The sequence below is a fragment of the Hordeum vulgare genome, chromosome 7H (genome assembly GCF_904849725.1).
Source record: "Hordeum vulgare subsp. vulgare chromosome 7H, MorexV3_pseudomolecules_assembly, whole genome shotgun sequence".
NCBI classification, from domain to species: Eukaryota; Viridiplantae; Streptophyta; class Magnoliopsida; order Poales; family Poaceae; genus Hordeum; species Hordeum vulgare.
Window position 1 is genome coordinate 126,134,293 of NC_058524.1, and position 10,521 is coordinate 126,144,813.

Consider the following 10,521-nt stretch of genomic DNA (forward strand, 5'->3'; position numbering starts at 1 on the left):
TGATGTCAACAGTTTTGTAATTATAGTAACACCCAGAGTAACAGATTTTCACACACGTACAACATTGGTAGTAACCTGTTTTTCTAACTCCAGTAACACAAGCGGTACACATCAACTAGTAACATAATATCAGAATATTGTAACACTGCAATTTATAGTTGTTAAGTACTATAGTAACAAAATTTTGTAACTATAGTAACACTACTATATCAACATGGTAACATAATTGGTGTATTTTTATTATTATTAATCACAAATTTCAGTACCGCTTTTATGGATTACAAATTTATTTAATAAAATCGATGCAATTGCGCAAGTGGTTGATCATTTTTTTCATTATGCTGGTAGCATCAAAATTGTATAGAAATAGAAGCACAACACATATAGAAATCCTCAATATGAAGATACTGATTAAGAGTATATATACAAGTATCTGATACATATGCATTACAATAAAGATATCATTCATATCATTTTGAGCATAGAAAACAAAACTATGGAGAATATTACACCATAGCATTTGCATCAACTGGACGAAAGAAAAAGATCTTGTGGATGATATTACATTTTTCAATCTATTAATGTAAACTACGACTATTGGTAGATAAAATATTCAGATTTTATTTGCTTCTGCATCCAAGAATTAAGCCGTAACTCAATTATCCTTCTCTCGAATCTGTAAAACAAAATTGCACGTTAGATATATGTGATTAAATACACACAAATATGATTTCAGAATGTTGAAGAGAAGATTTAACTTACAAAAGCTGAAGGCCATGCAATTAAGTATCCTGAAGAGAATGCTTCACGAATTGTCTTGCAATCAAAAACTTCCCTTACAAACTCCTCACTATCAAGCAAAGGTTGATCTATGCGCACGAGGGAAAATTCAGCACCTAACTCAATACGACACGCCTTAATTCTTGGATCAGTACTACGAATAGTACCATACGCAATATTCCTCTTGTTGGGATATGTTGAAGTTTTCAAAACTACATTAGAACCAGCCTATATTATGATCAATATTAGCATTCAATGTCAATGATAATATAATTTGCATGAACAATGTGAACACTTTTCAATGTCAGCCCAGTATTTGTGCCCCAAAAAACTAAATAAACTGGACCCAACATCAAAGTCTAATCACCAAGATCACCTCACTTGCACATGGTTGGTTCAATTTATCCTTTAGGGTGTGTTAGGGAGCAAAGTATTTTGAAGTTTTTTAGGAATGCTATTGTTTATTGGAAAAACATTGGTACTAAAATAATTTGAACTGTTTGGCTTAATTTTTTATTGTAGATTAAGTTACTATGGTATATTTTATATTGAAGTTTTCTAAAACTGAACCAAGAGAAATCATTGGGGAGAGATTGGCTTGTTGATGTCTCCATGTACGTGCAATTCAGAAAATTCTACAAATTAGTTAGTTGCTTATTACTTTCTGAACGTCTTGAACCAAGATAGATCGCTAAATAAATTGGTAGTTGGAGCACACTTCTACACAATATTACAGGAAACTGACTTTGTGCATGGCCATGTAACTATAGGTGATTAATCCGATCGTACACTACCATACACTGATTAGTCCTGGTGTGTTACTTTTTAGGTGTTTCCGAGTTAGCACATACTATCCGCTATGTAGTTGTTTGTGGAAAAAACTACAGTAAAACAACAACAACAAACACTTCATGGAGTTGACGAAACTTAAAAAACTATTGTTTTAGAAAAACCAGAGTATTTGTTGCCCACACATAAGAATACTATGGTTTTTGAATACATTGGCTTTTCATGCACACAGATACAACTACAACTTTAAGATGGCACGACGAAGAGCGCACAAAGGATGGAGCATTGCTTCATCTACCGATTCAGAGGCTTGGAAGGCCATTGATACTAAGTATAAACACATCGCATCAGACTGCCGAAACATGAGGTTTGGAATAGGATTTGATGGGTTCAATCCATTTGGGAATATGACTTCCAAACATAGCCGTTGGCCCATTGTCTTAGTGCCCTATAATCTTCCTCCATGGTTATGCATGAAAGCGTCCTCTCTTTTGCTTACTTCAATTATTCCAGGTTTCCTTGGAAAGAATTTCCATGTATTCATGGAGCCAGTTTGTGAGGAACTAGCTGAGTTGTTTGAAGTTGGAATGTCAACATATGATGCATCTCGAGATGAGACGTTCCAACTTTATGATGTTCTGTTGCATACTGTGAGTGACTACCCTGGCTTGCAATTGCTTCATCACATAACACCAGTTCTGAGTCGGGTTGTTTCCCGTGTAGTTATGGAACTTGGTCTTTACACTTGAAACATAGGGGGAAGTTCTGTTTCATGGGACATTGCCAATTTCTGCACCCATATCATGAGTTCCGTAATGAATCTGACTTATTTGATGGACTTGAGGAACACAGAACAGAGCCAACTCTTTATTCTAAAGTTGGAGTTTTAGATAAGGTAAAATCGATTAAGTGCTTTGATGATTCCAAAACTTGGAAGTTTGTTAATGGGTTTGTCTCCCATTTGACTTCTTGGAACTTCAATTTGCTCTGCCACAATCTTGATATTATGCACATTGAAAAGAATGTATGCGAAAATATATATGGGACACTTTTAGGAATAGAGGGGAAGTCAAAGGATAATTTAAAGGCACGACTAGACCTCCAAGAGGTGAAAGTCAGGCCAGAGCTACATCCTAAAAAAACAATGACAAGTATATTCTTCCTCTTGCTTCTTATACCTTGTCAAAGAAACAGAGGCAACCGTTTTACAAAGTACTTCATGCAAGAGCATGAGATGGTTATTCGTTGAACATCTCAAGATGTGCAAACATTTTTGAAGGGCAACTTTCAGGCCTTAAAAGCCACGATTGCCATGTTTTGATGCAACAAACTATTGCCAGTTGCATTGAGAGGTTTACTTCCAAATAATGTCACATCTTTCTTGTTTAATCTATGTGCATATTTTAGAGAAATTAGTGCAAAGGTTCTTCATGTGAGAGATCTTGAGAAGTTAGAGGAAAAAGTAAAGCTAACATTATGCCGTATGGAGATGATATTTCCACCCTGATTTTTTACTGTTATGGTGCATTTGGTTCTTCATCTAGCAACAAAGGCAAAAATAGCTAGTCGTGTATGCTACAGTTCAATGTGGTTTTTGGAAAGGTAATGTTTCAAAAAGGAGACATTATATTTTCTAATTATTCCAGTACTATATTCATTAACAGTTTTCTCTTCTTTTTTCATCTTTTATTTACGTAGGTATCTTTGTGTCTTAGAGTCATATGTGCGTAACAGAGCACATCCAGAAGGATCTATCGCACAAGCATATCTTGTAGACGAGTGCATGACGTTTTGTTCAAGCTATATTCATGGTTTTTCCACCAAGCATAACCGACCTTCAAGAAATGACGATGACGATGATGATGAGGCACATGATGTTGAACAAGGATCAACTCTCTTTCCTTTTGTAGGAAAACCACTTGGAAAGGTTGGCAATTATGTTCTTAGAGGTTTGGCTAAATTCCAAGCACATAGATATGTGTTGTTCAACTGCTTAGATGTCAACCCATTCCTTCGGTAATACCTCAATCCTCTAAACAAATTTAGTTTTTTCTGACATGTTTTCACAAATATTTCTCTCACTTCAAATTAACTATAAAATTACTTTGCAGAGCTCACACTGTGAGCTCACTAGTGAGCGTGATGTCTCCTCAAACACAGTCGAGTCCATCCAGCATGTTAAGTTCAACGACTGGTTCAAAGCTCATGTAAGTCCATATTTCATATCCTTTATACGTGCAACTGAACCCATTTACTAAACAACTTCTTAATTTGCAGATGTTTAAATTGGAGAAAGAAAATGGTATTGTTAGTATTAACAATGATATTAGATGGCTAGCACGTGGCCCGTTGATGCAGCAAAAAGGTATCGTGTTTACAACGCGAGAGGATATCGGTTTCGGGCTAAACCCTTAGACAGGGTGAGCCAAAATAGTGGAGTGATGGTACATGCCAAAACATCTACATATGCTGCACCAGGTGATGCGACCCGTGTTTTAGGCGATGTGACTTACTATGGCAGGATACTTGATATTATTAAGTTGAACTACTCTGGACAATTTTTGGCGGACTAATTTAAGTGTGAACGGGTTGATGTTCTGCGAAAGGAATTAAAAAGGACAATTATGGCTACACACTTGTTAACTTCTCACATTTGATGCACAAAGGAGACAAGATTGAACATGAGCCATTTATTTTTCCTAACCAAGCCGAACAAGTATTTTACATAGAAAATGAACTGAACCCATGTTGGTCAGTGGTGATGCAGAATAAACTACCTAGAGATAGATGTTACACTGGAAATGATGAATGCACACAAGACGTAGACTCTGAGCCATTCCATGTTTATCACCTTACAGATATGTTTAAAAAGAAAAGGAAAGATCAACATTGGGTAAGATCAAAATTGTGGATGCTACTGATAATGCTTTGATCAATGAACAATAGTGGAGGGAAACCATATAAAGGTATTTCTCTGTTCGAGCAGCATTTTCAGGATTATATATACACTATAGTTTTACCTGAAGTCAAAGTTGAGTTTGCAGGGCACTAACAACAATTGTACGTTCTTGCATATCGTTGGCTGAGCTTACACCCTTCAAAAATTCAAAAGAATGAGGTCTTCCACTCAACATATAAACCCAATTTTTTGTTTTTATTTTTTCTTTCCATTTTCTTCTGACCCATCTAATAATTATGATCCCTAGGATTTAACAAGAGCAGCAGATAATCTTTGATGCAGGCCGATGCCAATCTTAAGCCATGTTTGATGCTAATTTGGAGAAGTTTTCTTTACCGCTATGCACAGTCCAAAGCTGAAGCTATGTTTCAGTTTGTAGTTCGTTCATATGTCAGTTTTCAGATTACATTGATTCTGAAGCATGTTAATGATACGTTGGTAGTATTTTAGATAATTGATTTAGAGAATTCCACTCAGCAGTTTGTTTGTGTGAGTTTCTTGAACAAATTAATACATGCAATTCCGTATACATAGTCAATAGCTTGGAAAGTTGGGAATAAAGTAAACTCATTCTGCTTGGCAGAAAATAAAAAGAATATTTTCATTTATCAGCATATCTAAATCCGGATTCATGTACATATGATTCATCGTTGAAATTGCTCCAGTTATCATAGAATAATAAGAAGTGTCCTGGTATATATGAATTATGATTCCCAAAGGTGGTAGCATTGAGGGTCAATAATTTGTGCATCGAATACTCAAGGTCAACAATTGGAAGTGTCCTAGTATATATTCTAACACACAGACTGTTGCCATATGTGGTGGGCTCCTCGCATCCTTAGCATTGTCCGTCATGTACGAGAGCTGATGCAATTTCCGCTATCAATTCTTGTTGTTCCTGTCATGTTATTGTAAGCTGATATGAATGTCTTTTTGTGTTATGCCTGGGATGTTCCAGTTTAACATGTAGTCAAAAAATGTGGGTGGGATAGTCCAGTTTGGCATGGAGTCAAGCATTTGTGCCTAGAGTGGTCCATTTTAACATGCATACCCAATTTCCTGTGCGTGAGATGGTTCAGCTTAAACGTATTCACATATTAGTGCTTGTGATTGTCCAGTTTGCCATGTAGAGGCCGGCTTAATTTTGTCACTTACTCAATTATATTTGACATGCGATACATCTGTGCAAAAGGAGGGAGAGGGAATGAATGTCATGAAGATATGACCATACTATTTACTAAGGACCAAATCTTTGGACATGAAAAGTGGAGGTGGTTACTACAAAAGTCTATTTGACATCTAACTACTATGAGGGGGGTTTTCATAAAATACACATTAAGTGGCATGGAATACCTACATTTGAATGTGCACCATCTCCAACGAATCTGATGGTCTAGATTCGTTTTTCAATTTTTACAACACAAGCTGCTTTTCTATTGTAGTCGCGCGCGGTTCATAGTAGGTCCTCATCGTACTTGATATTCCGTTACTCTTTACATACAAACTATTTTGTACAAATAACCATGGTATTTTTCGATATATATCTTGGTGAATTTTGTTGAGCCTGTGCTGATCTGCGTTGTGAGAAATTTTTTCTTTTGAATATTTTTGAGGCAATTTTCTTTTTTAAAAATTGCATGACTTTCTAGTTCACCCTCGGCCGATCACATAAATCGAACCCAATTTGTATTGGGTCGTTGGCCATGCGGTGGCTCAAGGTCGATGGTCCGATTCCTAGTTTCACATGATTTTTTTAATTCATTGAAGAAACACAATTTTGTAATAACTTACCATTTTTTCGTTGAAATACCGACACACATTAAAAACTAGGACGAGGCCTTGGCTCCTTTTTTCAGGTCAGACCACCAGTCTGGTTCTTAAAGCGATGCCCAAATTTAAGCTCACGTATGTTGTTGGTATTCCCCTCCTTTGTGAGTATTGACATAAAATACTAAATTTCATATGATTATTTCAAAGTAGTGTGCATTTCACATTTGTGGTCACCGAGTAATCCTAAAATTCACATAAAAATATGGTCAATACACTACAACCATACCAAATATAGTTTGTTATTTACCAACCAAACTGTATTGTTTTTTCATACCATATTACCAAAGAATGAGAACACTATTTACCAAAATAAGAACATATTTATAAAAAATCATGTTGAGACATGGGTCCTATGTGTCAAAGGTATTTGTGATCTATGTATGTAGTTGATTTTAGTTTTTTCTAGTCCCCCCTATAAATAATAGAGCATGTAAGACTATGTATCTGCTATGCTTATGTGGTGCTAATATGTAACACATTTGAGTAACACATATTTATATGTTACCATATCAAAATATATGTAACACATTCGACCAACACATATTTATATGTTATAGTTGTAATATTGATGTAACACATGTTGAGGTCTTATATAGTCTGTGTTACTGCGTGTCGTTGGACACAAAATGATGTGTTAGAGCAATTTCACTTGGAACACAATTTTCAATCCGTTACATGATTGTGTTACTTAAAGTCTATTTTCATGTAGTGACCATAGGCTATGTATATGGCACATTCAGCAGAACATTGTACGCCATCTGCATGATGTCGACATAAAGGAGGAATTCACATCTTTCATATATGATACTTCTTCCATTGAATAACATGAGATAAAATGGATACAATTCTTACAACAAAATAAAGTAATCAGTGAGGAGTCTTGGATGCATCAGATGTATTAGATGAGAAAGTTGTGGTGTGCTCCATATCTTGAGGGGGCATTGTTTCCTAGGATTGAGCAGCAATCAGAGGAGTGAGAGCTTGAACTCTATTCTACATACACATCTTGAGGGTAAGATGTCGTTGTTTGAAATGGTAGAACACTATGAGTGTTTCCTTGTGACATGACGGATTAACGAAGCTCTCCATGACATAGAAGCCTCGCAATCCCTTCCATTTACACAGGAAAATGCTTTGCCGCTTGACAAAAATGCCGCAACAATTTTTACTCCTGTTGTCTTTAAGATAGTCTTATGGATCATAAATGTTGTGAGCAAATGTGAGATCAAAGAGGTACTAGACGCATCAGAAGTTTCCACTTATGTTGTGTCTAAGAAGGAAAGAATGGATAAAAAGTTTGTACTACGCATTCAGGAGCATGGAGTTCTTTTTCACATGGCGAGTTGTTCTTTCCATAAGGTGGTATGCGCAGGCACACCATGTTCCCGCATTTTTTACATATTCGGGATTTTACAGCAAAATGTTTGCCAAGTTGTTGTGTTCGCACTAGGTGGACTAAGAATGCAAAATGTGCATATGCACTGACCAAAAACAAGATGTATGACTATTCGACAAGCCTGCAGAGGTACCGCGAGTTGCGGAATTCTAGTCATGCCACATGTTTCAAGGCATGGCACTCTGATGAGGACTATCAGCGTCTAGAGATGCTCTTGGAAGCATAAAATCATGGCAAGCAATCAACTATTAAACAAGCTGACAGCAAGGAGTCAACTAATTCTCAACATAACAACATTAGGTTTGGTTGGTTAATGCCGCAATAGGAGAACATTGATAAGGTTCTGGATTCCATGCATGTGCCAGGCCGAGGTGCAACAAAGAGAAGGCTATAGGAAAAGACAAAGAAATCAAGATCATGGGGTAACTATGTAGTTTTGGTACTGGGAGCATTTGCGTAGTGGAAGTTTGATGTATCCTTGTAGACCCCGTCCATTGCTCGCACGATGTGACGAATGCTTGGCTACTCTAAGAAGTGATGCTTACAAGAAAGGATGTCTTCATAAAGGGCTGGTACCGTTCTAGACTTTAACTTTCTATAACCGATCTTTTGGTTGCCAGTAATGATTCATTCTATTTTATAAAAAAAGGTTGTCATGGAAATTTGTTCTCCACAACGACCGTCCGAAAATTCAAATAATCTTCCAAGCAAAAATGATGAACATGTGGATGAACATAACTCGTATCGAGCACAATCACAAGGACAACATTTGAGTAGCCAACAAGTATGCACTTCAAAGATGAGTTGTTTTTGCAATAGCACAAAAAGCTGTTATTGAACTTCATTCATTTAGCTATTATTATCAACGGGCTTTTATTTTCTTTACACATATCGACATGATAGTTGAAGCCATGAATGCACATTTTTCTAATCATGAAAAGAAGGTAGGCATGAAGTTAATGGAATATGAGCACAAATTTGATGCCAAATACATCACGATGAGCAAAGACTTGATCGACATAAAGAGTAAATCTCGTAGTAATCCTAGGTTGTCGAAGGTTGAGGATGAAATTAAAGACATAAGGAGGGAATTCCATGTATGTCATAGTGTGCATTTTATATGTTGTATGAATATTTTCCTTCATATTAATTATTATTTGCATTGTTGCAAGACTTAAAATACCAATTTTGCAAGAAGCCGATAATTAGGTCACAAAAAGCACGTGTGCAGGTGCTCATTGTGGCCCAACACGTTATTAGCTAAAAAGTATCAAACTAATGATGAAAGACCCTTTTTCAATGTAGGAACAAGTCAATGTGTGAAATTCATCCTTGACAGCAACTCCTAGGTTTAGTGAATGCACGATAGGGACTTCGACTACACCAAGTGCAAGACATGTGACACAAAACAACGACGAACCACGATTAACTCTGATGAAGCTTGTCTTTGAAAATGATTACAAGTTCATGCAAGAGGACATAGAGACAACCATTTTCATCTGTAGAACATACAACCATGTTGAAGTAGCTAGAATTAGAAGCATTTCCCTCACACCTGGAAAAGTTGAAGCTAAATTTGACCAAGCTATACATTTATGATGATGTAAGCCCCTTGTACTTCAGTCTACATCAGTATTGCAACTAATGTCTTATTATTGTATGATTCAAAATTTGGCAGGTTATTATGGCATATGCTCGCATTAGCCAAATCAAGAATGATACTACCTTCATTATATGTCCGACCGAAACCGATAAGCTGTTACGAATGAAGGGGGTGGTTCCTGAAGGACGTGGAGCCTCGTGGGTTGCTCATGTAGGAGAAAAATTTGTAGGGCGCCGAAAGGTACATGTCCTAGTGAATGTACGCCAAAGCCACAGAATGCTAATGATGTTTAATTTTGACAAAGAGATTCAGAACCTGAACTCCTTGAATTATCATTTTTAAAAGACCAAGGAAGATTCTCTTGTAAGTGTTCTCTTGCTGCCTCTTTTGATCCGCATGGAACATGAGCTCCCAAAATACCGTAACCCTATAACTTGTGGTACACTAGGTGGAGTCAATTCGGTTGTGCATTGACGAAGTTGTCAAGAATGGGTTGATATCACCAACTAAGCCCAACAATTTTGCCGAATGCACCAAAGCACTCTATGAGAACATACCACAACACACTGACAAGTACGCACGACCTCCTAAATTATTCTTTACATACACGAATAAGATTATTGATCTTTAACTAAACATTGCAGGAGTTCCTCCGTGGTTTGGACACTGGAGTGCATGTTGCCATGGAAAGGGTACAAAATGATCGATAATTTCAACCTGGTCATTGAATGCCTAAATTAAAATTGACCTTTGCTTGGCTTGAAAGCTATGCTGGCGTAAGTGCCCATTATCAAATGTAGGGGACGATAGATATTTCCAGGTGGAAAATATGTACAACCTTACTGCATTAAAACTGTGAAAGCACAATTGCTCCCTATGGTGGTTTTGGTAATTAATAACAACATATGTATCATTGAACTAATGATCTTATCCAATTTTATTTCATAAAAGTTCAAAGATGCATTGGCTAAAGGATTGTGAGGAGAAACCTCTTGATGCAAGGAAAGGAATAGGATTGGCTCAAGCTTCAAGCAAGAGGACTCTACATTTTATATTTGTGAGAAATCACTTTTGCGTCCATAGGAAAGCCAATACTATCAAAAGGGGGTGAGGTATTAAGATGATTTGGTTGCTGAAGTGCTTAGAGATAGCCATAAAAAATAC

At 36.7% G+C, this 10,521-nt stretch overlaps 1 long non-coding RNA gene across 2 annotated transcripts; it reads left to right on the plus strand.

The window, feature by feature from the left end:
• The first annotated feature begins 396 nt into the window (after window positions 1-396).
• On the plus strand, window positions 397-4,956 carry LOC123412047. 2 transcript variants are annotated; one of them, XR_006613389.1, is made up of 4 exons: window positions 397-3,585; window positions 3,681-3,776; window positions 3,847-4,047; window positions 4,428-4,956. It is a non-coding gene; the product is annotated as an uncharacterized LOC123412047 (long non-coding RNA). The 2 variants fall into 2 exon arrangements; XR_006613388.1 differs by lacking the exon at window positions 4,428-4,956 and having other exon boundaries at window positions 401-3,585; window positions 3,847-4,410.
• The last annotated feature ends 5,565 nt before the right edge of the window (window positions 4,957-10,521 follow it).